This window comes from Pleurodeles waltl, chromosome 8 (genome assembly GCF_031143425.1).
Source record: "Pleurodeles waltl isolate 20211129_DDA chromosome 8, aPleWal1.hap1.20221129, whole genome shotgun sequence".
Classification (NCBI taxonomy): Eukaryota; Metazoa; Chordata; class Amphibia; order Caudata; family Salamandridae; genus Pleurodeles; species Pleurodeles waltl.
Window position 1 is genome coordinate 189,288,593 of NC_090447.1, and position 25,393 is coordinate 189,313,985.

General features: G+C 31.2%; 17 non-coding genes across 17 annotated transcripts; all 17 read left to right on the forward strand.

The window, feature by feature from the left end:
* The first annotated feature begins 2,272 nt into the window (after positions 1-2,272).
* Positions 2,273-2,346, forward strand: TRNAT-AGU (transfer RNA threonine (anticodon AGU)). Its single transcript has one exon. It is a non-coding gene; the product is annotated as a tRNA-Thr (tRNA).
* A 1,448-nt stretch (positions 2,347-3,794) lies between these two features.
* Positions 3,795-3,867, forward strand: TRNAT-CGU (transfer RNA threonine (anticodon CGU)). The gene has a single exon. It is a non-coding gene; the product is annotated as a tRNA-Thr (tRNA).
* A 427-nt stretch (positions 3,868-4,294) lies between these two features.
* TRNAT-AGU (transfer RNA threonine (anticodon AGU)) lies at positions 4,295-4,368 on the forward strand. Its single transcript has one exon. It is a non-coding gene; the product is annotated as a tRNA-Thr (tRNA).
* A 1,448-nt stretch (positions 4,369-5,816) lies between these two features.
* Positions 5,817-5,889, forward strand: TRNAT-CGU (transfer RNA threonine (anticodon CGU)). The gene has a single exon. It is a non-coding gene; the product is annotated as a tRNA-Thr (tRNA).
* A 2,449-nt stretch (positions 5,890-8,338) lies between these two features.
* TRNAT-AGU (transfer RNA threonine (anticodon AGU)) lies at positions 8,339-8,412 on the forward strand. Its single transcript has one exon. It is a non-coding gene; the product is annotated as a tRNA-Thr (tRNA).
* A 1,446-nt stretch (positions 8,413-9,858) lies between these two features.
* On the forward strand, positions 9,859-9,931 carry TRNAT-CGU (transfer RNA threonine (anticodon CGU)). The gene has a single exon. It is a non-coding gene; the product is annotated as a tRNA-Thr (tRNA).
* Positions 9,932-10,357: 426 nt separating this feature from the next.
* Positions 10,358-10,431, forward strand: TRNAT-AGU (transfer RNA threonine (anticodon AGU)). Its single transcript has one exon. It is a non-coding gene; the product is annotated as a tRNA-Thr (tRNA).
* A 1,450-nt stretch (positions 10,432-11,881) lies between these two features.
* TRNAT-UGU (transfer RNA threonine (anticodon UGU)) lies at positions 11,882-11,954 on the forward strand. The gene has a single exon. It is a non-coding gene; the product is annotated as a tRNA-Thr (tRNA).
* A 426-nt stretch (positions 11,955-12,380) lies between these two features.
* Positions 12,381-12,454, forward strand: TRNAT-AGU (transfer RNA threonine (anticodon AGU)). Its single transcript has one exon. It is a non-coding gene; the product is annotated as a tRNA-Thr (tRNA).
* Positions 12,455-14,401: 1,947 nt separating this feature from the next.
* On the forward strand, positions 14,402-14,475 carry TRNAT-AGU (transfer RNA threonine (anticodon AGU)). The gene has a single exon. It is a non-coding gene; the product is annotated as a tRNA-Thr (tRNA).
* A 3,467-nt stretch (positions 14,476-17,942) lies between these two features.
* TRNAT-CGU (transfer RNA threonine (anticodon CGU)) lies at positions 17,943-18,015 on the forward strand. The gene has a single exon. It is a non-coding gene; the product is annotated as a tRNA-Thr (tRNA).
* Positions 18,016-18,441: 426 nt separating this feature from the next.
* Positions 18,442-18,515, forward strand: TRNAT-AGU (transfer RNA threonine (anticodon AGU)). Its single transcript has one exon. It is a non-coding gene; the product is annotated as a tRNA-Thr (tRNA).
* Positions 18,516-19,963: 1,448 nt separating this feature from the next.
* On the forward strand, positions 19,964-20,036 carry TRNAT-CGU (transfer RNA threonine (anticodon CGU)). Its single transcript has one exon. It is a non-coding gene; the product is annotated as a tRNA-Thr (tRNA).
* A 1,448-nt stretch (positions 20,037-21,484) lies between these two features.
* TRNAT-CGU (transfer RNA threonine (anticodon CGU)) lies at positions 21,485-21,557 on the forward strand. Its single transcript has one exon. It is a non-coding gene; the product is annotated as a tRNA-Thr (tRNA).
* Positions 21,558-21,983: 426 nt separating this feature from the next.
* Positions 21,984-22,057, forward strand: TRNAI-AAU (transfer RNA isoleucine (anticodon AAU)). The gene has a single exon. It is a non-coding gene; the product is annotated as a tRNA-Ile (tRNA).
* A 1,450-nt stretch (positions 22,058-23,507) lies between these two features.
* TRNAT-UGU (transfer RNA threonine (anticodon UGU)) lies at positions 23,508-23,580 on the forward strand. Its single transcript has one exon. It is a non-coding gene; the product is annotated as a tRNA-Thr (tRNA).
* A 426-nt stretch (positions 23,581-24,006) lies between these two features.
* Positions 24,007-24,080, forward strand: TRNAT-AGU (transfer RNA threonine (anticodon AGU)). Its single transcript has one exon. It is a non-coding gene; the product is annotated as a tRNA-Thr (tRNA).
* The last annotated feature ends 1,313 nt before the right edge of the window (positions 24,081-25,393 follow it).

A 25,393-nucleotide genomic window follows, 5' to 3' on the forward strand; every position in this document is an offset into this window, starting at 1 on the left:
TAACAAAGAGGAAAGAGAAGAAAATTCAATTTAGAGTTGAATTTTTGTAATGCATTTCACTCACAAGACATAATTCAATATTCTAAAAGAACGGTAAGCCACCTCTTAAGGAAGAATTTTTAAATAAATTTAGTGTCCTCACCTATTGTGTTTCAGAAGAGAGTTGTGGGAACTTAGAAAAGAAAATGAAAAAAAAAACGATTTCTATTTCACTCCATTCAGCTAACTATTCCAGTGACATTTGTCAAGCAGGTGATGTGGCTTAGCTGGTTAAAGCGCCTGTCTAGTAAACAGGAGATCCTCAGTTCAAATCTCAGCAGCACTTTGATATTTTTATTCTTAAATTACAGATCAGTTTCCTTAGATACTCTCTGATACAATTAAAAAATGAAAAATCTAAGTCATCTTACTAATAGACAGTTCATCTTAATATTAAATAAAATTCAGAGAATTTTCATGGTAACAGAAGCAAAACTTTGAATGTAAAATGAAGAGTAAATCAAATAGCAAGGTATATATGAACTAAAACCTTGGAGTTGAAGACAACTGATGTATTCCTCTACAATTATTATTTGTAAACCACTCAAAAATGTAATCTACTTTTATAAGTACTTGTTAACTAAAATGTAGGTATTCTTGTTAAGTGATGGGGAATCCTTTTTTGTTCAACGTTTCACCACAGATAAAGAAGACTGCACTAAAGGCACTGAGGACAAGTCATCTCCACTAAGTCAGTTATTCAATATTTGTAAGATAAGTAGGTGCTGTTGTTTAGTGGTCAAAGCTCCTGTCTCATAACTAGGATGTCCTGTGTTTAAATTCCAGCAACAATTTAGATTTTGTCCAAACTTTTAAAATTCAATTTCTTCAAGTAAACGTTCAATAAAGCTTAAAAACAAGAGTAGTGTTCTGATGACTTTAAAATGCTTGATCTCCAAATGAAACAAACACTTGGTGTTTTGCAGAATTCGAAAGTAATACCATAAATGAATAGGGGAAAAGAGAATGTCAAAGAAAAGGAAAGAGACGACAAATAAATTAAGAGTTCAATTTAACCAATGCATTTTACTCACAACACATAATTCAATCTTCTATAAGTAGGGTAAGTCACTCATTAAGGAAGTATTCTTAAATAAATTTGATCTTCTCACCTATAGAGTTTAACAACAGAGTTGTATCAACTTAGAAAATAAAATAAAAAAAAACAGATTTCTACTGCACTCCATTCTACTAGCAATTGCAGTAATCTTTGTCATGAAAGTTCTCTGGCTTAGTTGCTTTGATTTCCTGTCTAAAAAGCAGGAGATCCTGAGTTCAAATCTCCACAACACCGTGCTCTTTTTCATAGTTAAATAACAGATTATTTTCATTAGATGATCCTTTGATATAATGTTAAAATGAAAAATTTGAGTAACTTACTATTGAACAGTTCATCTTAATACTAAATACAATTCCGAGTATTTTCGAGATGACAGAAGCAAGACTGTGAATGTAAAATGAAGGGTATATCAAAGAGGAAGATATATATAAAATAAAGTGCTAGAGTTGAAGAAGAAAAGTGATACAATCCTCTACAATAATAATTTGTGAGCCACTGAAAAATGTAGTCTACTTTTATGAATACTTTTTAACTAAATCTTAGGTACTCTTCTTAAGTGATGAGGAATTCTTTTATGTTTAACGTAATAACACAGATAAAAAAAGACTCCACAGAAGGTATTAAAAAGCAATAATGGCAGCTAAGTCAGTTATTCAATCATTTTAAGAGTAAGAGGTGGCTTGGCTTAGTGGTTAAAGCGCCAGTCTCGTAAACAGGAAATCCTGAGTTCAAATCACAGTAACACCTCAGTTTTGCTCCAAACTTATAGAATTGAATTTTTTCAAGTAAATATTAAATACAGTTTCAAAACAAGAGTAGTGTCCTGTTCACTTTAGAATGCTTTATCTCATAATGAAAAAAGCACTTGGTATTTTGCAGAATTTCAAAGCAATGCAATGAATGAATAAGGGAAATGAGAATTATAACAAAGAGGAAAGAGAAGAAAATTCAATTTAGAGTTGAATTTTTGTAATGCATTTCACTCACAGGACATAATTCAATATTCTAAAAGAACGGTAAGCCACCTCTTAAGGAAGAATTTTTAAATAAATTTAGTGTTCTCACCTATAGTGTTTAAGAAGAGAGTTGTGGGAACTTAGAAAAGAAAATGAAAAAAAAATGATTTCTATTTCACATCATTCAGCTAACTATTCCAGTGAAATTTGTCAAGCAGGTGATGTGGCTTAGCTGGTTAAAGCGCCTGTCTAGTAAACAGGAGATCCTGAGTTCAAATCTCAGCAGCACCTTGATATTTTTATTCTTATATTACAGATCAGTTTCCTTAGATACTCTCTGATACAATTAAAAAATGAAAAATCTAAGTCATCTTACTAATAGACAGTTCATCTTAATATTAAATAAAATTCAGAGAATTTTCATGGTAACAGAAGCAAAACTTTGAATGTAAAATGAAGAGTAAATCAAATAGCAAGGTATATATGAACTAAAACCTTAGAGTTGAAGACAACTGATGTATTCCTCTACAATTATTATTTGTAAACCACTCAAAAATGTAATCTACTTTTATAAGTACTTGTTAACTAAAATGTAGGTATTCTTGTTAAGTGATGGGGAATCCTTTTTTGTTCAACGTTTCACCACAGATAAAGAAGACTGCACTAAAGGCACTGAGGACAAGTCATCTCCACTAAGTCAGTTATTCAATATTTGTAAGATAAGTAGGTGCTGTTGTTTAGTGGTCAAAGCTCCTGTCTCATAACTAGGATGTCCTGTGTTTAAATTCCAGCAACAATTTAGATTTAGTCCAAACTTTTAAAATTCAATTTCTTCAAGTAAACGTTCAATAAAGTTTAAAAACAAGAGTAGTGTTCTGTTGACTTTAGAATGCTTGATCTCCAAATGAAACAAACACTTGGTGTTTTGCAGAATTCGAAAGTAATACCATAAATGAATAGGGGAAAAGAGAATGTCAAAGAAAAGGAAAGAGACGACAAATAAATTAAGAGTTCAATTTAACCAATGCATTTTACTCACAACACATAATTCAATCTTCTATAAGTAGGGTAAGTCACTCATTAAGGAAGTATTCTTAAATAAATTTGATCTTCTCACCTATAGAGTTTGACAACAGAGTTGTATCAACTTAGAAAATAAAATTTAAAAAAACAGATTTCTACTGCACTCCATTCTACTAGCAATTGCAGTAAACTTTGTCATGAAAGTTCTCTGGCTTAGTTGATTTTACTGCCCGTCTAATAAACAGGAGATCCTGAGTTCAAATCTCCACAACACCATGCTCTTTTTCATAGTTAAATAACAGATTATTTTCATTAGATGATCCTTTGATATAATGTTAAAATGAAAAATTTGAGTAACTTACTATTGAACAGTTCATCTTAATACTAAATAAAATTCTGAGTATTTTCGAGTTGACAGAAGCAAGACTGTGAATGTAAAATGAAGGGTATATCAAAGAGGAACATAAATATAAAATAAAGTGCTAGAGTTGAAGAAGAAAAGTGATACAATCCTCTGCAATAATAATTTGTGAGCCACTGAAAAATGTAGTCTACTTTTATGAATACTTTTTAACTAAATCTTAGATACTCTTCTTAAGTGATGGGGAATTCTTTTATGTTTAACGTAATAACACAGATAAAAAAAGATTCTACAGAAGGTATTGAAAAGCAATAATGGCAACTACGTCTTTTATTCAATTATTTTAAGAATAAGCGGTGCTGTGGCTTAGTGGTTAAAGCGCCTGTCTCGTAAACAGGGAAACCTGACTTCAAATCTCAGCAGCACCTCAGTTCTGATGCAAACTTATAGAATTGAATTTTTTCAAGTAAATATTAAATACAGTTTCAAAACAAGAGTAGTGTCCTGTTCACTTTAGAATGCTTCATCTCATAATGAAAAAAGCACTTGGTATTTTGCAGAATTTCAAAGCAATGCAATGAATGAATAAGGGAAATGAGAATTATAACAAAGAGGAAAGAGAAGAAAATTCAATTTAGAGTTGAATTTTTGTAATGCATTTCACTCACAAGACATAATTCAATATTCTAAAAGAACGGTAACCCACCTCTTAAGGAAGAATTTTTAAATAAATGTGGTGTTCTCACCTATAGTGTTTAAGAAGAGAGTTGTGGGAACTTAGAAAAGAAAATGAAAAAAATAATAATTTCTATTTCACTCCATTCAGCTAACTATTCCAGTGATGTTTGTCAAGCAGGTGCTGTGGCTCAGCTGGTTAAAGTGCCTGTCTAGTAAACAGGAGATCCTGAGTTCAAATCTCAGCAGCACCTTGATATTTTTATTCTTAAATTACAGATCAGTTTCCTTAGATACTCTCTGATACAATTAAAAAATGAAAAATCTGAGTCATGTTAATAATAGACAGTTCATCTTAATATTAAATAAAATTCAGAGAATTTTCATGGTAACAGAAGCAAAACTTTGAATGTAAAATGAAGAGTAAATCAAATAGCAAGGTATATATGAACTAAAACCTTAGAGTTGAAGACAACTGATGTATTCCTCTACAATTATTATTTGTAAACCACTCAAAAATGTAATCTACTTTTATAAGTACTTGTTAACTGAAATGTAGGTATTCTTGTTAAGTGATGGGGAATCCTTTTTTGTTCAACGTTCCAGCACAGATAAAGAAGACTGCACTAAAGGCACTGAGGACAAGTCATCTCCACTAAGTCAGTTATTCAATATTTGTAAGATAAGTAGGTGCTGTTGTTTAGTGGTCAAAGATCCTGTCTCATAACTAGGATGTCCTGTGTTTAAATTCCAGCAACAATTTAGATTTAGTCCAAACTTTTAAAATTCAATTTCTTCAAGTAAAGGTTCAAAAAAGTTTAAAAACAAGAGTAGTGTTCTGTTGACTTTAGAATGCTTGATCTCCAAATGAAACACACACTTGGTGTTTTGCAGAATTCGAAAGTAATACCATAAATGAATAGGGGAAAAGAGAATGTCAAAGAAAAGGAAAGAGACGACAAATAAATTAAGAGTTCAATTTAACCAATGCATTTTACTCACAACACATAATTCAATCTTCTATAAGTAGGGTAAGTCACTCATTAAGGAAGTATTCTTAAATAAATTTGATCTTCTCACCTATAGAGTTTGACAACAGAGTTGTATCAACTTAGAAAAGAAAATAAAAAAAAACAGATTTCTACTGCACTCCATTCTACTAGCAATTGCAGTGAACTTTGTCATGAAAGTTCGATGGCTTAGGTGCTTTTACTGCCCGTCTAATAAACAGGAGATCCTGAGTTCAAATCTCCACAACACCGTGCTCTTTTTCGTAGTTAAATAACAGATTATTTTCATTAGATGATCCTTTGATATAATGTTAAAATGAAACATTTGAGTAACTTACTATTGAACAGTTCATCTTAATACTAAATACAATTCCGAGTATTTTCGAGATGACAGAAGCAAGACTGTGAATGTAAAATGAAGGGTATATCAAAGAGGAAGATAAATATAAAATAAAGTGCTAGAGTTGAAGAAGAAAAGTGATACAATCCTCTACAATAATAATTTGTGAACCACTGAAAAATGTAGTCTACTTTTATGAATACTTTTTAACTAAATCTTAGGTACTCTTCTTAAGTGATGGGGAATTCTTTTATGTTTAACGTAATAACACAGATAAAAAAAGACTCCACAGAAGGTATTGAAAAGCAATAATGGCAACTAAGTCAGTTATTCAATCATTTTAAGAGTAAGAGGTGCTGTGGCTTAGTGGTTAAAGCGCCTGTCTCGTAAACAGGAAATCCTGAGTTCAAATCTCAGCAGCACCTCAGTTTTGCTCCAAACGTATAGAATTGAATTTTTTCAAGTAAATATTAAATACAGTTTCAAAACAAGAGTAGTGTCCTGTTCACTTTAGAATGCTTCATTTCATAATGAAAAAAGCACTTGGTATTTTGCAGAATTGCAAAGCAATGCAATGAATGAATAAGGGAAATGAGAATTATAACAAAGAGGAAAGAGAAGAAAATTCAATTTAGAGTTGAATTTTTGTAATGCATTTCACTCACAAGACATAATTCAATATTCTAAAAGAACGGTAAGCCACCTCTTAAGGAAGAATTTTTAAATAAATTTAGTGTTCTCACCTATTGTGTTTCAGAAGAGAGTTGTGGGAACTTAGAAAAGAAAATGAAAAAAAAAACGATTTCTATTTCACTCCATTCAGCTAACTATTCCAGTGACATTTGTCAAGCAGGTGATGTGGCTTAGCTGGTTAAAGCGCCTTTCTAGTAAACAGGAGATCCTCAGTTCAAATCTCAGCAGCACCTTGATATTTTTATTCTTAAATTAAAGATCAGTTTCCTTAGATACTCTCTGATACAATTAAAAAATGAAAAATCTAAGTCATCTTACTAATAGACAGTTCATCTTAATATTAAATAAAATTCAGAGAATTTTCATGGTAACAGAAGCAAAACTTTGAATGTAAAATGAAGAGTAAATCAAATAGCAAGGTATATATGAACTAAAACCTTAGAGTTGAAGACAACTGATGTATTCCTCTACAATTATTATTTGTAAACCACTCAAAAATGTAATCTACTTTTATAAGTACTTGTTAACTAAAATGTAGGTATTCTTGTTAAGTGATGGGGAATCCTTTTTTGTTCAACGTTTCACCACAGATAAAGAAGACTGCACTAAAGGCACTGAGGACAAGTCATCTCCACTAAGTCAGTTATTCAATATTTGTAAGATAAGTAGCTGCTGTTGTTTAGTGGTCAAAGCTCCTGTCTCATAACTAGAATGTCCTGTGTTTAAATTCCAGCAACAATTTAGATTTAGTCCAAACTTTTAAAATTCAATTTCTTCAAGTAAACGTTCAATAAAGTTTAAAAACAAGAGTAGTGTTCTGTTGACTTTAGAATGCTTGATCTCCAAATGAAACAAACACTTGGTGTTTTGCGGAATTCGAAAGTAATACCATAAATGAAGAGGGGAAAAGAGAATGTCAAAGAAAAGGAAAGAGACGACAAATAAATTAAGAGTTCAATTTAACCAATGCATTTTACTCACAACACATAATTCAATCTTCTATAAGTAGGGTAAGTCACTCATTAAGGAAGTATTCTTAAATAAATTTGATCTTCTCACCTATAGAGTTAGACAACAGAGTTGTATCAACTTAGAAAATAAAATTTAAAAAAACAGATTTCTACTGCACTCCATTCTACTAGCAATTGCAGTAAACTTTGTCATGAAAGTTCTCTGGCTCAGTTGACTTTACTGCCAGTCTAATAAACAGGAGATCCTGAGTTCAAATCTCCACAACACCGTGCACTTTTTCATAGTTAAATAACAGATTATTTTCATTAGATGATCCTTTGATATAATGTTAAAATGAAAAATTTGAGTAACTTACTATTGAACAGTTCATCTTAATACTAAATAAAATTCCGAGTATTTTCGAGATGACAGAAGCAAGACTGTGAATGTAAAATGAAGGGTATATCAAAGAGGAAGATAAATATAAAATAAAGTGCTAGAGTTGAAGAAGAAAAGTGATACAATCCTCTACAATAATAATTTGTGAGCCACTGAAAAATGTAGTCTACTTTTATGAATACTTTTTAACTAAATCTTAGGTACTCTTCTTAAGTGATGGGGAATTCTTTTATGTTTAACGTAATAACACAGATAAAAAAAGATTCTACAGAAGGTATTTAAAAGCAATAATGGCAACTAAGTCTTTTATTCAATTATTTTAAGAATAAGAGGTACTGTGACTTAGTGGTTAAAGCGCCTGTCTTGTAAACAGGGAAATCTAAGTTCAAATCTCAGCAGCACCTCAGTTCTGCTCCAAACTTATAGAATTGAATTTTTTCAAGTAAATATTAAATACAGTTTCAAAACAAGAGTAGTGTCCTGTTCACTTTAGAATGCTTCATCTCATAATGAAAAAAGCACTTGGTATTTTGCAGAATTTCAAAGCAATGCAATGAATGAATAAGGGAAATGAGAATTATAACAAAGAGGAAAGAGAAGAAAATTCAATTTAGAGTTGAATTTTTGTAATGCATTTCACTCACAAGACATAATTCAATATTCTAAAAGAACGGTAACCCACCTCTTAAGGAAGAATTTTTAAATAAATGTAGTGTTCTCACCTATAGTGTTTAAGAAGAGAGTTGTGGGAACTTAGAAAAGAAAATTAAAAAAAAAATCATTTCTATTTCACTCCATTCAGCTAACTATTCCAGTAACGTTTGTCAAGCAGGTGCTGTGGCTTAGCTGGTTAAAGTGCCTGTCTAGTAAACAGGAGATCCTGAGTTCAAATCTCAGCAGCACCTTGATATTGTTATTCTTAAATTACAGATCAGTTTCCTTAGATACTCTCTGATACAATTAAAAAATGAAAAATCTGAGTCATGTTAATAATAGACAGTTCATCTTAATATTAAATAAAATTCAGAGAATTTTCATGGTAACAGAAGCAAAACTTTGAATGTAAAATGAAGAGTAAATCAAATAGCAAGGTATATATGAACTAAAACCTTAGAGTTGAAGACAACTGATGAATTCCTCTACAATTATTATTTGAAACCACTCAAAAATGTAATCTACTTTTATAAGTACTTGTTAACTAAAATGTAGGTATTCTTGTTAAGTGATGGGGAATCCTTTTTTGTTCAACGTTCCAGCACAAATAAAGAAGACTGCACTAAAGGCACTGAGGACAAGTCATCTCCACTAAGTCAGTTATTCAATATTTGTAAGACAAGTAGGTGCTGTTGTTTAGTGGTCAAAGCTCCTGTCTCATAACTAGGATGTCCTGTGTTTAAATTCCAGCAACAATTTAGATTTAGTCCAAACTTTTAAAATTCAATTTCTTCAAGTAAAGGTTAAAAAAAGTTTAAAAAGAAGAGTAGTGTTCTGTTGACTTTAGAATGCTTGATCTCCAAATGAAACAATCACTTGGTGTTTTGCAGAATTCGAAGTAATACCATAAATGAATAGGGGAAAAGAGAATGTCAAAGAAAAGGAAAGAGACGACAAATAAATTAAGAGTTCAATTTAACCAATGCATTTTACTCACAACACATAATTCAATCTTCTATAAGTAGGGTAAGTCACTCATTAAGGAAGTATTCTTAAATACATTTGATCTTCTCACCTATAGAGTTTGACAACAGAGTTGTATCAACTTAGAAAAGAAAAAAAAAAAAAAATGATTTCTACTGCACTCCATTCTACTAGCAATTGCAGTAAACTTCGTCATGAAAGTTCTCTGGCTTAGTTGCTTTGACTTCCCGTCTAAAAAACAGGAGATCCTGAGTTCAAATCTCCACAACACCGTGCTCTTTTTCATAGTTAAATAACAGATTATTTTCATTAGATGATCCTTTGATATAATGTTAAAATGAAAAATTTGAGTAACTTACTACTGAACAGTTCATCTTAATACTAAATAAAATTCAGAGTATTTTCGAGATGACAGAAGCAAGACTGTGAATGTAAAATGAAGGGTATATCAAAGAGGAAGATAAATATAAAATAAAGTGCTAGAGTTGAAGAAGAAAAGTGATACAATCCTCTACAATAATAATTTGTGAGCCACTGAAAAATGTAGTCTACTTTTATGAATACTTTTTAACTAAATCTTAGGTACTCTTCTTAAGTGATGGGGAATTCTTTTATGTTTAACGTAATAACACAGATAAAAAAAGACTCCACAGAAGGTATTGAAAAGCAATAATAGCAACTAAGTCAGTTATTCAATCATTTTAAGAGTAAGAGGTGCTGTGGCTTAGTGGTTAAAGCGCCTGTCTCGTAAACAGGAAATCCTGAGTTCAAATCTCAGCAGCACCTCAGTTTTGCTCCAAACGTATAGAATTGAATTTTTTCAAGTAAATATTAAATACAGTTTCAAAACAAGAGTAGTGTCCTGTTCACTTTAGAATGCTTCATCTCATAATGAAAAAAGCACTCGGTATTTTGCAGAATTTCAAAGCAATGCAATGAATGAATAAGGGAAATGAGAATTATAACAAAGAGGAAAGAGTAGAAAATTCAATTTAGAGTTGAATTTTTGTAATGCATTTCACTCACAAGACATAAGTCAATATTCTAAAAGAACGGTAAGCCACCTCTTAAGGAAGAATTTTTAAATAAATTTAGTGTTCTCACCTATAGTGTTTAAGAAGAGAGTTGTGGGAACTTAGAAAAGAAAATGAAAAAGAAATGATTTCTATTTCACTCCATTCAGCTAACTATTCCAGTGATGTTTGTCATGCAGGTGCTGTGGCTTAGCTGGTTAAAGCGCCTGTCTAGTAAACGGGAGATCCTGAGTTCAAATCTCAGCAACACCTTGATATTTTTATTCTTAAATTACAGATCAGTTTCCTTAGATACTCTCTGATACAATTAAAAAATGAAAAATCTGAGTCATCTTACTAATAGGCAGTTCATCTTAATATTAAATAAAATTCAGAGAATTTTAATGGTAACAGAAGCAAAACTTTGAATGTAAAATGAAGAGTAAATCAAATAGCAAGGTATATATGAACTAAAACCTTAGAGTAGAAGACAACTGATGTATTCCTCTACAATTATTATTTGTAAACCACTCAAAAATGTAATCTACTTTTATAAGTACTTGTTAACTAAAATGTAGGTATTCTTGTTAAGTGATGGGGAATGCTTTTTTGTCCAACGTTTCACCACAGATAAAGAAGACTGCACTAAAGGCACTAAGGACAAGTCATCTCCACTAAGTCAGTTATTCAATATTTGTAAGATAAGTAGGTGCTGTTGTTTAGTGGTCAAAGCTCCTGTCTCATAACTAGGATGTCCTGTGTTTAAATTCCAGCAACAATTTAGATTTAGTCCAAACTTTTAAAATTCAATTTCTTCAAGTAAAGGTTCAAAAAAGTTTAAAAACAAGAGTAGTGTTCTGTTGACTTTAGAATGCTTGATCTCCAAATGAAACAAACACTTGGTGTTTTGCAGAATTCGAAAGTAATACCATAAATGAATAGGGGAAAAGAGAATGTCAAAGAAAAGGAAAGAGACGACAAATAAATTAAGAGTTCAATTTAACCAATGCATTTTACTCACAACACATAATTCAATCTTCTATAAGTAGGGTAAGTCACTCATTAAGGAAGTATTCTTAAATAAATTTGATCTTCTCACCTATAGAGTTTGACAACAGAGTTGTATCAACTTAGAAAATAAAATTTAAAAAAAAACAGATTTCTACTGCACTCCATTCTACTAGCAATTGCAGTAAACTTTGTCATGAAAGTTCTCTGGCTTAGTTGCTTTGACTTCCAGTCTAAAAAACAAGAGATCCAGAGTTCAAATCTCCACAACACCGTGCTCTTTTTCATAGTTAAATAACAGATTATTTTCATTAGATGATCCTTTGATATAATGTTAAAATGAAAAATTTGAGTAACTTACTATTGAACAGTTCATCTTAATACTAAATAAAATTCCGAGTATTTTCGAGATGACAGAAGCAAGACTGTGAATGTAAAATGAAGGGTATATCAAAGAGGAAGATAAATATAAAATAAAGTGCTAGAGTTGAAGAAGAAAAGTGATACAATCCTCTACAATAATAATTTGTGAGCCACTGAAAAATGTAGTCAACTTTTATGAATACTTTTTAACTAAATCTTAGGTACTCTTCTTAAGTGATGGGGAATTCTTTTATGTTTAACGTAATAACACAGATAAAAAAAGACTCCACAGAAGGTATTGAAAAGCAATAATGGCAACTAAGTCAGTTATTCAATCATTTCAAGAGTAAGAGGTGCTGTGGCTTAGTGGTTAAAGCGCTTGTCTTGTAAACAGGAATTCCTGAGTTCAAATCTCTGCAGTACCTCAGTTTTGCTCAAAACTTATAGAATTGAATTTTTTCAAGTAAATATTAAATACAGTTTCAAAACAAGAGTAGTGTCCTGTTCACTTTAGAATGCTTCATCTCATAATGAAAAAAGCATTTGGTATTTTGCAGAATTTCAAAGCAATGCAATGAATGAATAAGGGAAATGAGAATTATAACAAAGAGGAAAGAGAAGAAAATTCAATTTAGAGTTGAATTTTTGTAATGCATTTCACTCACAAGACATAATTCAATATTCTAAAAGAACGGTAAGCCACCTCTTAAGGAAGAATTTTTAAATAAATTTAGTGTTCTCACCTATAGTGTTTAAGAAGAGAGTTGTGGGAACTTAGAAAAGAAAATGAAAAAAAAAAGATTTCTATTTCACTAAATTCAGCTAACTATTCCAGTAAAGTTTGTCAAGCAGGTGCTGTGGCTTAGCTGGTTAAAGCGCCTGTCTAGTAAACAGGAGATCCTGAGTTCAAATCTCAGCAGCACCTTGATATTTGTATTCTTAAATAACAGATCAGTTTCCTTAGATACTCTCTGATACAATTAAAAAATGAAAAATCTGAGTCATCTTACTAATAGACAGTTCATCTTAATATTAAATAAAATTCAGAGAATTTTCATGGTAACAGAAGCAAAACTTTGAATGTAAAATGAAGAGTAAATCAATTAGCAAGGTATATATGAACTAAAACCTTAGAGTTGAAGACAACTGATGTATTCCTCTACAATTATTATTTGTAAACCACTCAAAAATGTAATCTACTTTTATAAGTACTTGTTAACTAAAATGTAGGTATTCTTGTTATGTGATGGGGAATCCTTTTTTGTTCAACGTTTCACCACAGATAAAGAAGACTGCACTAAAGGCACTGAGGACAAGTCATCTCCACTAAGTCAGTTATTCAATATTTGTAAGATAAGTAGGTGCTGTTGTTTAGTGGTCAAAGCTCCTGTCTCATAACTAGGATGTCCTGTGTTTAAATTCCAGCAACAATTTAGATTTAGTCCAAACTTTTAAAATTCAATTTCTTCAAGTAAACATTCAATAAAGCTTAAAAACAAGAGTAGTGTTCTGTTGACTTTAGAATGCTTGATCTCCAAATGAAACAAACACTTGGTGTTTTGCAGAATTCGAAAGTAATACCATAAATGAATAGGGGAAAAGAGAATGTCAAAGAAAAGGAAAGAGACGACAAATAAATTAAGAGTTCAATTTAACCAATGCATTTTACTCACAACACATAATTCAATCTTCTATGAGTAGGGTAAGTCACTCATTAAGGAAGTATTCTTAAATAAATTTGATCTTCTCACCTATAGAGTTTGACAACAGAGTTGTATCAACTTAGAAAAGAAAAGAAAAAAAAACAGATTTCTACTGCACTCCATTCTACTAGCAATTGCAGTAAACTTTGTCATGAAAGTTCTCTGGCTCAGTTGCTTTTAGTGCCCGTCTAATAAACAGGAGATCCTGAGTTCAAATCTCCACAACACCGTGCTCTTTTTCATAGTTAAATAACAGATTATTTTCATTAGATGATCCTTTGATATCATGTTAAAATGAAACATTTGAGTAACTTACTAATGAACAGTTCATCTTAATACTAAATAAAATTCCGAGTATTTTCGAGATGACAGAAGCAAGACTGTGAATGTAAAATGAAGGGTATATCAAAGAGGAAGATAAATATAAAATAAAGTGCTAGAGTTGAAGAAGAAAAGTGATACAATCCTCTACAATAATAATTTGTGAGCCACTGAAAAATGTAGTCTACTTTTATGAATACTTTTTAACTAAATCTTAGGTACTCTTCTTAAGTGATGGGGAATTCTTTTATGTTTAACGTAATAACACAGATAAAAAAAGACTCCACAGAAGGTATTGAAAAGCAATAATGGCAACTAAGTCAGTTATTCAATCATTTTAAGAGTAAGAGGTGCTGTGGCTTAGTAGTTAAAGCGCCTGTCTCGTAAAGAGGAAATCCTGAGTTCAAATCTCAGCAACACCTCAGTTTTGCTCCAAACTTATAGAATTGAATTTTTTCAAGTAAATATTAAATACAGTTTCAAAACAAGAGTAGTGTCCTGTTCACTTTAGAATGCTTCATCTCATAATGAAAAAAGCACTTGGTATTTTGCAGAATTTCAAAGCAATGCAATGAATGAATAAGGGAAATGAGAATTATAACAAAGAGGAAAGAGAAGAAAATTCAATTTAGAGTTGAATTTTTGTAATGCATTTCACTCACAAGACATAATTCAATATTCTAAAAGAACGGTAAGCCACCTCTTAAGGAAGAATTTTTAAATAAATTTAGTGTTCTCACCTATAGTGTTTAAGAAGAGAGTTGTGGGAACTTAGAAAAGAAAATGAAAAAAAAAAGATTTCTATTTCACTCCATTCAGCTAACTATTCCAGTAAAGTTTGTCAAGCAGGTGCTGTGGCTTAGCTGGTTAAAGCGCCTGTCTAGTAAACAGGAGATCCTGAGGTCAAATCTCAGCAGCACCTTGATATTTTTATTCTTAAATTACAGATCAGTTTCCTTAGATACTCTCTGATACAATTAAAAAATGAAAAATCTGAGTCATCTTACTAATAGACAGTTCATCTTAATATTAAATAAAATTCAGAGAATTTTCATGGTAACAGAAGCAAAACTTTGAATGTAAAATGAAGAGTAAATCAATTAGCAAGGTATATATGAACTAAAACCTTAGAGTTGAAGACAACTGATGTATTCCTCTACAATTATTATTTGTAAACCACTCAAAAATGTAATCTACTTTTATAAGTACTTGTTAACTAAAATGTAGGTATTCTTGTTATGTGATGGGGAATCCTTTTTTGTTCAACGTTTCACCACAGATAAAGAAGACTGCACTAAAGGCACTGAGGACAAGTCATCTCCACTAAGTCAGTTATTCAATATTTGTAAGATAAGTAGGTGCTGTTGTTTAGTGGTCAAAGCTCCTGTCTCATAACTAGGATGTCCTGTGTTTAAATTCCAGCAACAATTTAGATTTAGTCCAAACTTTTAAAATTCAATTTCTTCAAGTAAACATTCAATAAAGCTTAAAAACAAGAGTAGTGTTCTGTTGACTTTAGAATGCTTGATCTCCAAATGAAACAAACACTTGGTGTTTTGCAGAATTCGAAAGTAATACCATAAATGAATAGGGGAAAAGAGAATGTCAAAGAAAAGGAAAGAGACGACAAATAAATTAAGAGTTCAATTTAACCAATGCATTTTACTCACAACACATAATTCAATCTTCTATAAGTAGGGTAAGTCACTCATTAAGGAAGTATTCTTAAATAAATTTGATCTTCTCACCTATAGAGTTTGACAACAGAGTTGTATCAACTTAGAAAAGAAAAGAAAAAAAAACAGATTTCTACTGCACTCCATTCTACTAGCAATTGCAGTAAACTTTGTCATGAAAGTTCTCTGGCTCAGTTGCTTTTACTGCCCGTCTAATAAACAGGAGATCCTGAGTTCAAATCTCCACAACACCGTGCTCTTTTTCATAGTTAAATAACAGATTATTTTCATTAGATGATCCTTTGATATCATGTTAAAATGAAACATTTGAGTAACTTACTAATGAACAGTTCATCTTAATACTAAATAAAATTCCGAGTATTTTCGAGATGACAGAAGCAAGACTGTGAATGTAAAATGAAGGGTATATCAAAGAGGAAGATAAATATAAAATAAAGTGCTAGAGTTGAAGAAGAAAAGTGATACAATCCTCTACAATAATAATTTGTGAGCCACTGAAAAATGTAGTCTACTTTTATGAATACTTTTTAACTAAATCTTAGGTACTCTTCTTAAGTGATGGGGAATTCTTTTATGTTTAACGTAATAACACAGATAAAAAAAGACTCCACAGAAGGTATTGAAAAGCAATAATGGCAACTAAGTCAGTTATTCAATCATTTTAAGAGTAAGAGGTGCTGTGGCTTAGTGGTTAAAGCGCCTGTCTCGTAAAGAGGAAATCCTGAGTTCAAATCTCAGCAAAACCTCAGTTTTGCTCCAAACTTATAGAATTGAATTTTTTCAAGTAAATATTAAATACAGTTTCAAAACAAGAGTAGTGTCCTGTTCACTTTAGAATGCTTCATCTCATAATGAAAAAAGCACTTGGTATTTTGCAGAATTTCAAAGCAATGCAATGAATGAATAAGGGAAATTAGAATTATAACAAAGAGGAAACAGAAGAAAATTCAATTTAGAGTTGAATTTTTGTAATGCATTTCACTCACAAGACATAATTCAATATTCTAAAAGAACGGTAAGCCACCTCTTAAGGAAGAATTTTTAAATAAATTTAGTGTTCTCACCTATAGTGTTTAAGAAGAGAGTTGTGGGAACATAGAAAAGAAAATGAAAAAAAAAAGATTTCTATTTCACTCCATTCAGCTAACTATTCCAGTGAAGTTTGTCAAGCAGGTGCTGTAGATTAGCTCGTTAAAGCACCTGTCTAGTAAACAGGAGATCCTGAGTTCAAATCTCAGCAGCACCTTGATATTTTTATTCTTAAATTACAGATCAGTTTCCTTAGATACTCTCTGATACAATTAAAAAATGAAAAATCTGAGTCATCTTACTAATAGACAGTTCATCTTAATATTAAATAAAATTCAGAGAATTTTCATGGTAACAGAAGCAAAACTTTGAATGTAAAATGAAGAGTAAATCAAATAGCAAGGTATATGAACTAAAACCTTAGAGTTGAAGACAACTGATGTATTCCTCTACAATTATTATTTGTAAACCACTCAAAAATGTAATCTACTTTTATAAGTACTTGTTAACTAAAATGTAGGTATTCTTGTTAAGTGATGGGGAATCCTTTTTTGTTCAACGTTTCACCACAGATAAAGAAGACTGCACTAAAGGCACTAAGGACAAGTCATCTCCACTAAGTCAGTTATTCAATATTTGTAAGATAAGTAGGTGCTGTTGTTTAGTGGTCAAAGCTCCTGTCTCATAACTAGGATGTCCTGTGTTTAAATTCCAGCAACAATTTAGATTTAGTCCAAACTTTTAAAATTCAATTTCTTCAAGTAAAGGTTCAAAAAAGTTTAAAAACAAGAGTAGTGTTCTGTTGACTTTAGAATGCTTGATCTCCAAATGAAACAAACACTTGGTGTTTTGCAGAATTCGAAAGTAATACCATAAATGAATAGGGGAAAAGAGAATGTCAAAGAAAAGGAAAGAGACGACAAATAAATTAAGAGTTCAATTCAACCAATGCATTTTACTCACAACACATAATTCAATCTTCTATAAGTAGGGTAAGTCACTCATTAAGGAAATATGCTTAAATAAATTTGATCTTCTCACCTATAGAGTTTGACAACAGAGTTGTATCAACTTAGAAAATAAAATAAAAAAAAACAGATTTCTACTGCACTCCATTCTACTAGCAATTGCAATAAACTTTGTCATGAAAGTTCTCTGGCTAAGTTGCTTTGACTTGCCGTCTAAAAAACAGGAGATCCTGAGTTCAAATCTCCACAACACCGTGCTCTTTTTCATAGTTAAATAACAGATTATTTTCATTAGATGATCCATTGATATAACGTTAAAATGAAAAATTTGAGTAACTTACTATTGAACAGTTCATCTTAATACTAAATAAAATTCAGAGTATTTTCGAGATGACAGAAGCAAGACTGTGAATGTAAAATGAAGGGTATATCAAAGAGGAAGATAAATATAAAATAAAGTGCTAGAGTTGAAGAAGAAAAGTGATACAATCCTCTACAATAATAATTTGTGAGCCACTGAAAAATGTAGTCTACTTTTATGAATACTTTTTAACTAAATCTTAGGTACTCTTCTTAAGTGATGGGGAATTCTTTTATGTTTAACGTAATAACACAGATAAAAAAAGACTCCACAGAAGGTATTGAAAAGCAATAATAGCAACTAAGTCAGCTATTCAATCATTTTAAGAGTAAGAGGTGCTGTGACTTAGTGGTTAAAGCGCCTGTCTCGTAAACAGGAAATCCTGAGTTCAAATCTCAGCAGCACCTCAGTTTTGCTCCAAACATATAGAATTGAATTTTTTCAAGTAAATATTAAATACAGTTTCAAAACAAGAGTAGTGTCCTGTTCACTTTAGAATGCTTCATCTCATAATGAAAAAAGCACTCGGTATTTTGCAGAATTTCAAAGCAATGCAATGAATGAATAAGGGAAATGAGAATTATAACAAAGAGGAAAGAGTAGAAAATTCAATTTAGAGTTGAATTTTTGTAATGCATTTCACTCACAAGACATAAGTCAATATTCTAAAAGAACGGTAAGCCACCTCTTAAGGAAGAATTTTTAAATAAATTTAGTGTTCTCACCTATAGTGTTTAAGAAGAGAGTTGTGGGAACTTAGAAAAGAAAATGAAAAAAAAAAGATTTCTATTTCACTCCATTCAGCTAACTATTCCAGTAAAGTTTGTCAAGCAGGTGCTGTGGCTTAGCTGGTTAAAGCGCCTGTCTAGTAAACAGGAGATCCTGAGTTCAAATCTCAGCAGCACCTTGATATTTTTATTCTTAAATTACAGATCAGTTTCCTTAGATACTCTCTGATACAATTAAAAAATGAAAAATCTGAGTCATCTTACTAATAGACAGTTCATCTTAATATTAAATAAAATTCAGAGAATTTTGATGGTAACAGAAGCAAAACTTTGAATGTAAAATGAAGAGTAAATCAATTAGCAAGGTATATATGAACTAAAACCTTAGAGTTGAAGACAACTGATGTATTCCTCTACAATTATTATTTGTAAACCACTCAAAAATGTAATCTACTTTTATAAGTACTTGTTAACTAAAATGTAGGTATTCTTGTTATGTGATGGGGAATCCTTTTTTGTTCAACGTTTCACCACAGATAAAGAAGACTGCACTAAAGGCACTGAGGACAAGTCATCTCCACTAAGTCAGTTATTCAATATTTGTAAGATAAGTAGGTGCTGTTGTTTAGTGGTCAAAGCTCCTGTCTCATAACTAGGATGTCCTGTGTTTAAATTCCAGCAACAATTTAGATTTAGTCCAAACTTTTAAAATTCAATTTCTTCAAGTAAACATTCAATAAAGCTTAAAAACAAGAGTAGTGTTCTGTTGACTTTAGAATGCTTGATCTCCAAATGAAACAAACACTTGGTGTTTTGCAGAATTCGAAAGTAATACCATAAATGAATAGGGGAAAAGAGAATGTCAAAGAAAAGGAAAGAGACGACAAATAAATTAAGAGTTCAATTTAACCAATGCATTTTACTCACAACACATAATTCAATCTTCTATAAGTAGGGTAAGTCACTCATTAAGGAAGTATTCTTAAATAAATTTGATCTTCTCACCTATAGAGTTTGACAACAGAGTTGTATCAACTTAGAAAAGAAAAGAAAAAAAAACAGATTTCTACTGCACTCCATTCTACTAGCAATTGCAGTAAACTTTGTCATGAAAGTTTTCTGGCTCAGTTGCTTTTACTGCCCGTCTAATAAACAGGATATCCTGAGTTCAAATCTCCACAACACCGTGCTCTTTTTCATAGTTAAATAACAGATTATTTTCATTAGATGATCCTTTGATATCATGTTAAAATGAAACATTTGAGTAACTTACTATTGAACAGTTCATCTTAATACTAAATAAAATTCCGAGTATTTTCGAGATGACAGAAGCAAGACTGTGAATGTAAAATGAAGGGTATATCAAAGAGGAAGATAAATATAAAATAAAGTGCTAGAGTTGAAGAAGAAAAGTGATACAATCCTCTACAATAATAATTTGTGAGCCACTGAAAAATGTAGTCTACTTTTATGAATACTTTTTAACTAAATCTTAGGTACTCTTCTTAAGTGATGGGGAATTCTTTTATGTTTAACGTAATAACACAGATAAAAAAAGACTCCACAGAAGGTATTGAAAAGCAATAATGGCAACTAAGTCAGTTATTCAATCATTTTAAGATTAAGAGGTGCTGTGGCTTAGTGGTTAAAGCGCCTGTCTCGTAAAGAGGAAATCCTGAGTTCAAATCTCAGCAACACCTTGATATTTTTATTCTTAAATTACAGATCAGTTTCCTTAGATACTCTCTGATACAATTAAAAAATGAAAAATCTGAGTCATCTTACTAATAGACAGTTCATCTTAATATTAAATAAAATTCAGAGAATTTTCATGGTAACAGAAGCAAAACTTTGAATGTAAAATGAAGAGTAAATCAAATAGCAAGGTATATATGAACTAAAACCTTAGAGTTGAAGACAACTGATGTATTCCTCTACAATTATTATTTGTAAACCGCTCAAAAATGTAATCTACTTTTATAAGTACTTGTTAACTAAAATGTAGGTATTCTTGTTAAGTGATGGGGAATCCTTTTTTGTTCAACGTTTCACCACAGATAAAGAAGACTGCACTAAAGGCACTAAGGACAAGTCATCTCCACTAAGTCAGTTATTCAATATTTGTAAGATAAGTAGGTGCTGTTGTTTAGTGGTCAAAGCTCCTGTCTCATAACTAGGATGTCCTGTGTTTAAATTCCAGCAACAATTTAGATTTAGTCCAAACTTTTAAAATTCAATTTCTTCAAGTAAAGGTTCAAAAAAGTTTAAAAACAAGAGTAGTGTTCTGTTGACTTTAGAATGCTTGATCTCCAAATGAAACAAACACTTGGTGTTTTGCAGAATTCGAAAGTAATACCATAAATGAATAGGGGAAAAGAGAATGTCAAAGAAAAGGAAAGAGACGACAAATAAATTAAGAGTTCAATTCAACCAATGCATTTTACTCACAACACATAATTCAATCTTCTATAAGTAGGGTAAGTCACTCATTAAGGAAATATGCTTAAATAAATTTGATCTTCTCACCTATAGAGTTTGACAACAGAGTTGTATCAACTTAGAAAATAAAATTAAAAAAAACAGATTTCTACTGCACTCCATTCTACCAGCAATTGCAATAAACTTTGTCATGAAAGTTCTCTGGCTAAGTTGCTTTGACTTGCCGTCTAAAAAACAGGAGATCCTGAGTTCAAATCTCCACAACACCGTGCTCTTTTTCATAGTTAAATAACAGATTATTTTCATTAGATGATCCATTGATATAACGTTAAAATGAAAAATTTGAGTAACTTACTATTGAACAGTTCATCTTAATACTAAATAAAATTCAGAGTATTTTCGAGATGACAGAAGCAAGACTGTGAATGTAAAATGAAGGGTATATCAAAGAGGAAGATAAATATAAAATAAAGTGCTAGCGTTGAAGAAGAAAAGTGATACAATCCTCTACAATAATAATTTGTGAGCCACTAAAAAATGTAGTCTACGTTTATGAATACTTTTTAACTAAATCTTAGGTACTCTTCTTAAGTGATGGGGAATTCTTTTATGTTTAACGTAGTAACACAGATAAAAAAAGACTCCACAGAAGGTAATGAAAAGCAATAATAGCAACTAAGTCACTTATTCAATCATTTTAAGAATAAGAGGTGCTGTGGCTTAGTGGTTAAAGCACCTGTATCGTAAACAGGAAATCCTGAGTTCAAATCTCAGCAGCACCTCAGTTTTGCTCCAAACGTATAGAATTGAATTTTTTCAAGTAAATATTAAATACAGTTTCAAAACAAGAGTAGTGTCCTGTTCACTTTAGAATGCTTCATCTCATAATGAAAAAAGCACTCGGTATTTTGCAGAATTTCAAAGCAATGCAATGAATGAATAAGGGAAATGAGATTTATAACAAAGAGGAAAGAGTAGAAAATTCAATTTAGAGTTGAATTTTTGTAATGCATTTCACTCACAAGACATAAGTCAATATTCTAAAAGAACGGTAAGCCACCTCTTAAGGAAGAATTTTTAAATAAATTTAGTGTTCTCACCTATAGTGTTTAAGAAGAGAGTTGTGGGAACTTAGAAAAGAAAATGAAAAAGAAATGATTTCTATTTCACTCCATTCAGCTAACTATTCCAGTGATGTTTGTCATGCAGGTGCTGTGGCTTAGCTGGTTAAAGCGCCTGTCTAATAAACAGGAGATCCTGAGTTCAAATCTCAGCAGCACCTTGATATTTTTATTCTTAAATTACAGATCAGTTTCCTTAGATACTCTCTGATACAATTAAAAAATGAAAAATCTGAGTCATCTTACTAATAGACAGTTCATCTTAATATTAAATAAAATTCAGAGAATTTTAATGGTAACAGAAGCAAAACTTTGAATGTAAAATGAAGAGTAAATCAAATAGCAAGGTATATATGAACTAAAACCTTAGAGTAGAAGACAACTGATGTATTCCTCTACAATTATTATTTGTAAACCACTCAAAAATGTAATCTACTTTTATAAGTACTTGTTAACTAAAATGTAGGTATTCTTGTTAAGTGATGGGGAATGCTTTTTTGTCCAACGTTTCACCACAGATAAAGAAGACTGCACTAAAGGCACTAAGGACAAGTCATCTCCACTAAGTCAGTTATTCAATATTTGTAAGATAAGTAGGTGCTGTTGTTTAGTGGTCAAAGCTCCTGTCTCATAACTAGGATGTCCTGTGTTTAAATTCCAGCAACAATTTAGATTTAGTCCAAACTTTTAAAATTCAATTTCTTCAAGTAAAGGTTCAAAAAAGTTTAAAAACAAGAGTAGTGTTCTGTTGACTTTAGAATGCTTGATCTCCAAATGAAACAAACACTTGGTGTTTTGCAGAATTCGAAAGTAATACCATAAATGAATAGGGGAAAAGAGAATGTCAAAGAAAAGGAAAGAGACGACAAATAAATTAAGAGTTCAATTTAACCAATGCATTTTACTCACAACACATAATTCAATCTTCTATAAGTAGGGTAAGTCACTCATTAAGGAAGTATTCTTAAATAAATTTGATCTTCTCACCTATAGAGTTTGACAACAGAGTTGTATCAACTTAGAAAATAAAATTAAAAAAAAAACAGATTTCTACTGCACTCCATTCTACTAGCAATTGCAGTAAACTTTGTCATGAAAGTTCTCTGGCTTAGTTGCTTTGACTTCCAGTCTAAAAAACAAGAGATCCAGAGTTCAAATCTCCACAACACCGTGCTCTTTTTCATAGTTAAATAACAGATTATTTTCATTAGATGATCCTTTGATATAATGTTAAAATGAAAAATTTGAGTAACTTACTATTGAACAGTTCATCTTAATACTAAATAAAATTCCGAGTATTTTCGAGATGACAGAAGCAAGACTGTGAATGTAAAATGAAGGGTATATCAAAGAGGAAGATAAATATAAAATAAAGTGCTAGAGTTGAAGAAGAAAAGTGATACAATCCTCTACAATAATAATTTGTGAGCCACTGAAAAATGTAGTCTACTTTTATGAATACTTTTTAACTAAATCTTAGGTACTCTTCTTAAGTGATGGGGAATTCTTTTATGTTTAACGTAATAACACAGATAAAAAAAGACTCCACAGAAGGTATTGAAAAGCAATAATGGCAACTAAGTCAGTTATTCAATCATTTCAAGAGTAAGAGGTGCTGTGGCTTAGTGGTTAAAGCGCTTGTCTTGTAAACAGGAATTCCTGAGTTCAAATCTCAGCAGTACCTCAGTTTTGCTCAAAACTTATAGAATTGAATTTTTTCAAGTAAATATTAAATACAGTTTCAAAACAAGAGTAGTGTCCTGTTCACTTTAGAATGCTTCATCTCATAATGAAAAAAGCATTTGGTATTTTGCAGAATTTCAAAGCAATGCAATGAATGAATAAGGGAAATGAGAATTATAACAAAGAGGAAAGAGAAGAAAATTCAATTTAGAGTTGAATTTTTGTAATGCATTTCACTCACAAGACATAATTCAATATTCTAAAAGAACGGTAAGCCACCTCTTAAGGAAGAATTTTTAAATAAATTTAGTGTTCTCACCTATAGTGTTTAAGAAGAGAGTTGTGGGAACTTAGAAAAGAAAATGAAAAAAAAAAGATTTCTATTTCACTCCATTCAGCTAACTATTCCAGTAAAGTTTGTCAAGCAGGTGCTGTGGCTTAGCTGGTTAAAGCGCCTGTCTAGTAAACAGGAGATCCTGAGTTCAAATCTCAGCAGCACCTTGATATTTTTATTCTTAAATTACAGATCAGTTTCCTTAGATACTCTCTGATACAATTAAAAAATGAAAAATCTGAGCCATCTTACTAATAGACAGTTCATCTTAATATTAAATGAAATTCAGAGAATTTTCATGGTAACAGAAGCAAAACTTTGAATGTAAAATGAAGAGTAAATCATTTAGCAAGGTATATATGAACTAAAACCTTAGAGTTGAAGACAACTGATGTATTCCTCTACAATTATTATTTGTAAAGCACTCAAAAATGTAATCTACTTTTATAAGTACTTGTTAACTAAAATGTAGGTATTCTCGTTATGTGATGGGGAATCCTTTTTTGTTCAACGTTTCACCACAGATAAAGAAGACTGCACTAAAGGCACTGAGGACAAGTCATCTCCACTAAGTCAGTTATTCAATATTTGTAAGATAAGTAGGTGCTGTTGTTTAGTGGTCAAAGCTCCTGTCTCATAACTAGGATGTCCTGTGTTTAAATTCCAGCAACAATTTAGATTTAGTCCAAACTTTTAAAATTCAATTTCTTCAAGTAAACATTCAATAAAGCTTAAAAACAAGAGTAGTGTTCTGTTGACTTTAGAATGCTTGATCTCCAAATGAAACAAACACTTGGTGTTTTGCAGAATTCGAAAGTAATACCATAAATGAATAGGGGAAAAGAGAATGTCAAAGAAAAGGAAAGAGACGACAAATAAATTAAGAGTTCAATTTAACCAATGCATTTTACTCACAACACATAATTCAATCTTCTATAAGTAGGGTAAGTCACTCATTAAGGAAGTATTCTTAAATAAATTTGATCTTCTCACCTATAGAGTTTGACAACAGAGTTGTATCAACTTAGAAAAGAAAAGAAAAAAAAACAGATTTCTACTGCACTCCATTCTACTAGCAATTGCAGTAAACTTTGTCATGAAAGTTCTCTGGCTCAGTTGCTTTTACTGCCCGTCTAATAAACAGGAGATCCTGAGTTCAAATCTCCACAACACTGTGCTCTTTTTCATAGTTAAATAACAGATTATTTTCATTAGATGATCCTTTGATATCATGTTAAAATGAAACATTTGAGTAACTTACTATTGAACAGTTCATCTTAATACTAAATAAAATTCCGAGTATTTTCGAGATGACAGAAGCAAGACTGTGAATGTAAAATGAAGGGTATATCAAAGAGGAAGATAAATATAAAATAAAGTGCTAGAGTTGAAGAAGAAAAGTGATACAATCCTCTACAATAATAATTTGTGAGCCACTGAAAAATGTAGTCTACTTTTATGAATACTTTTTAACTAAATC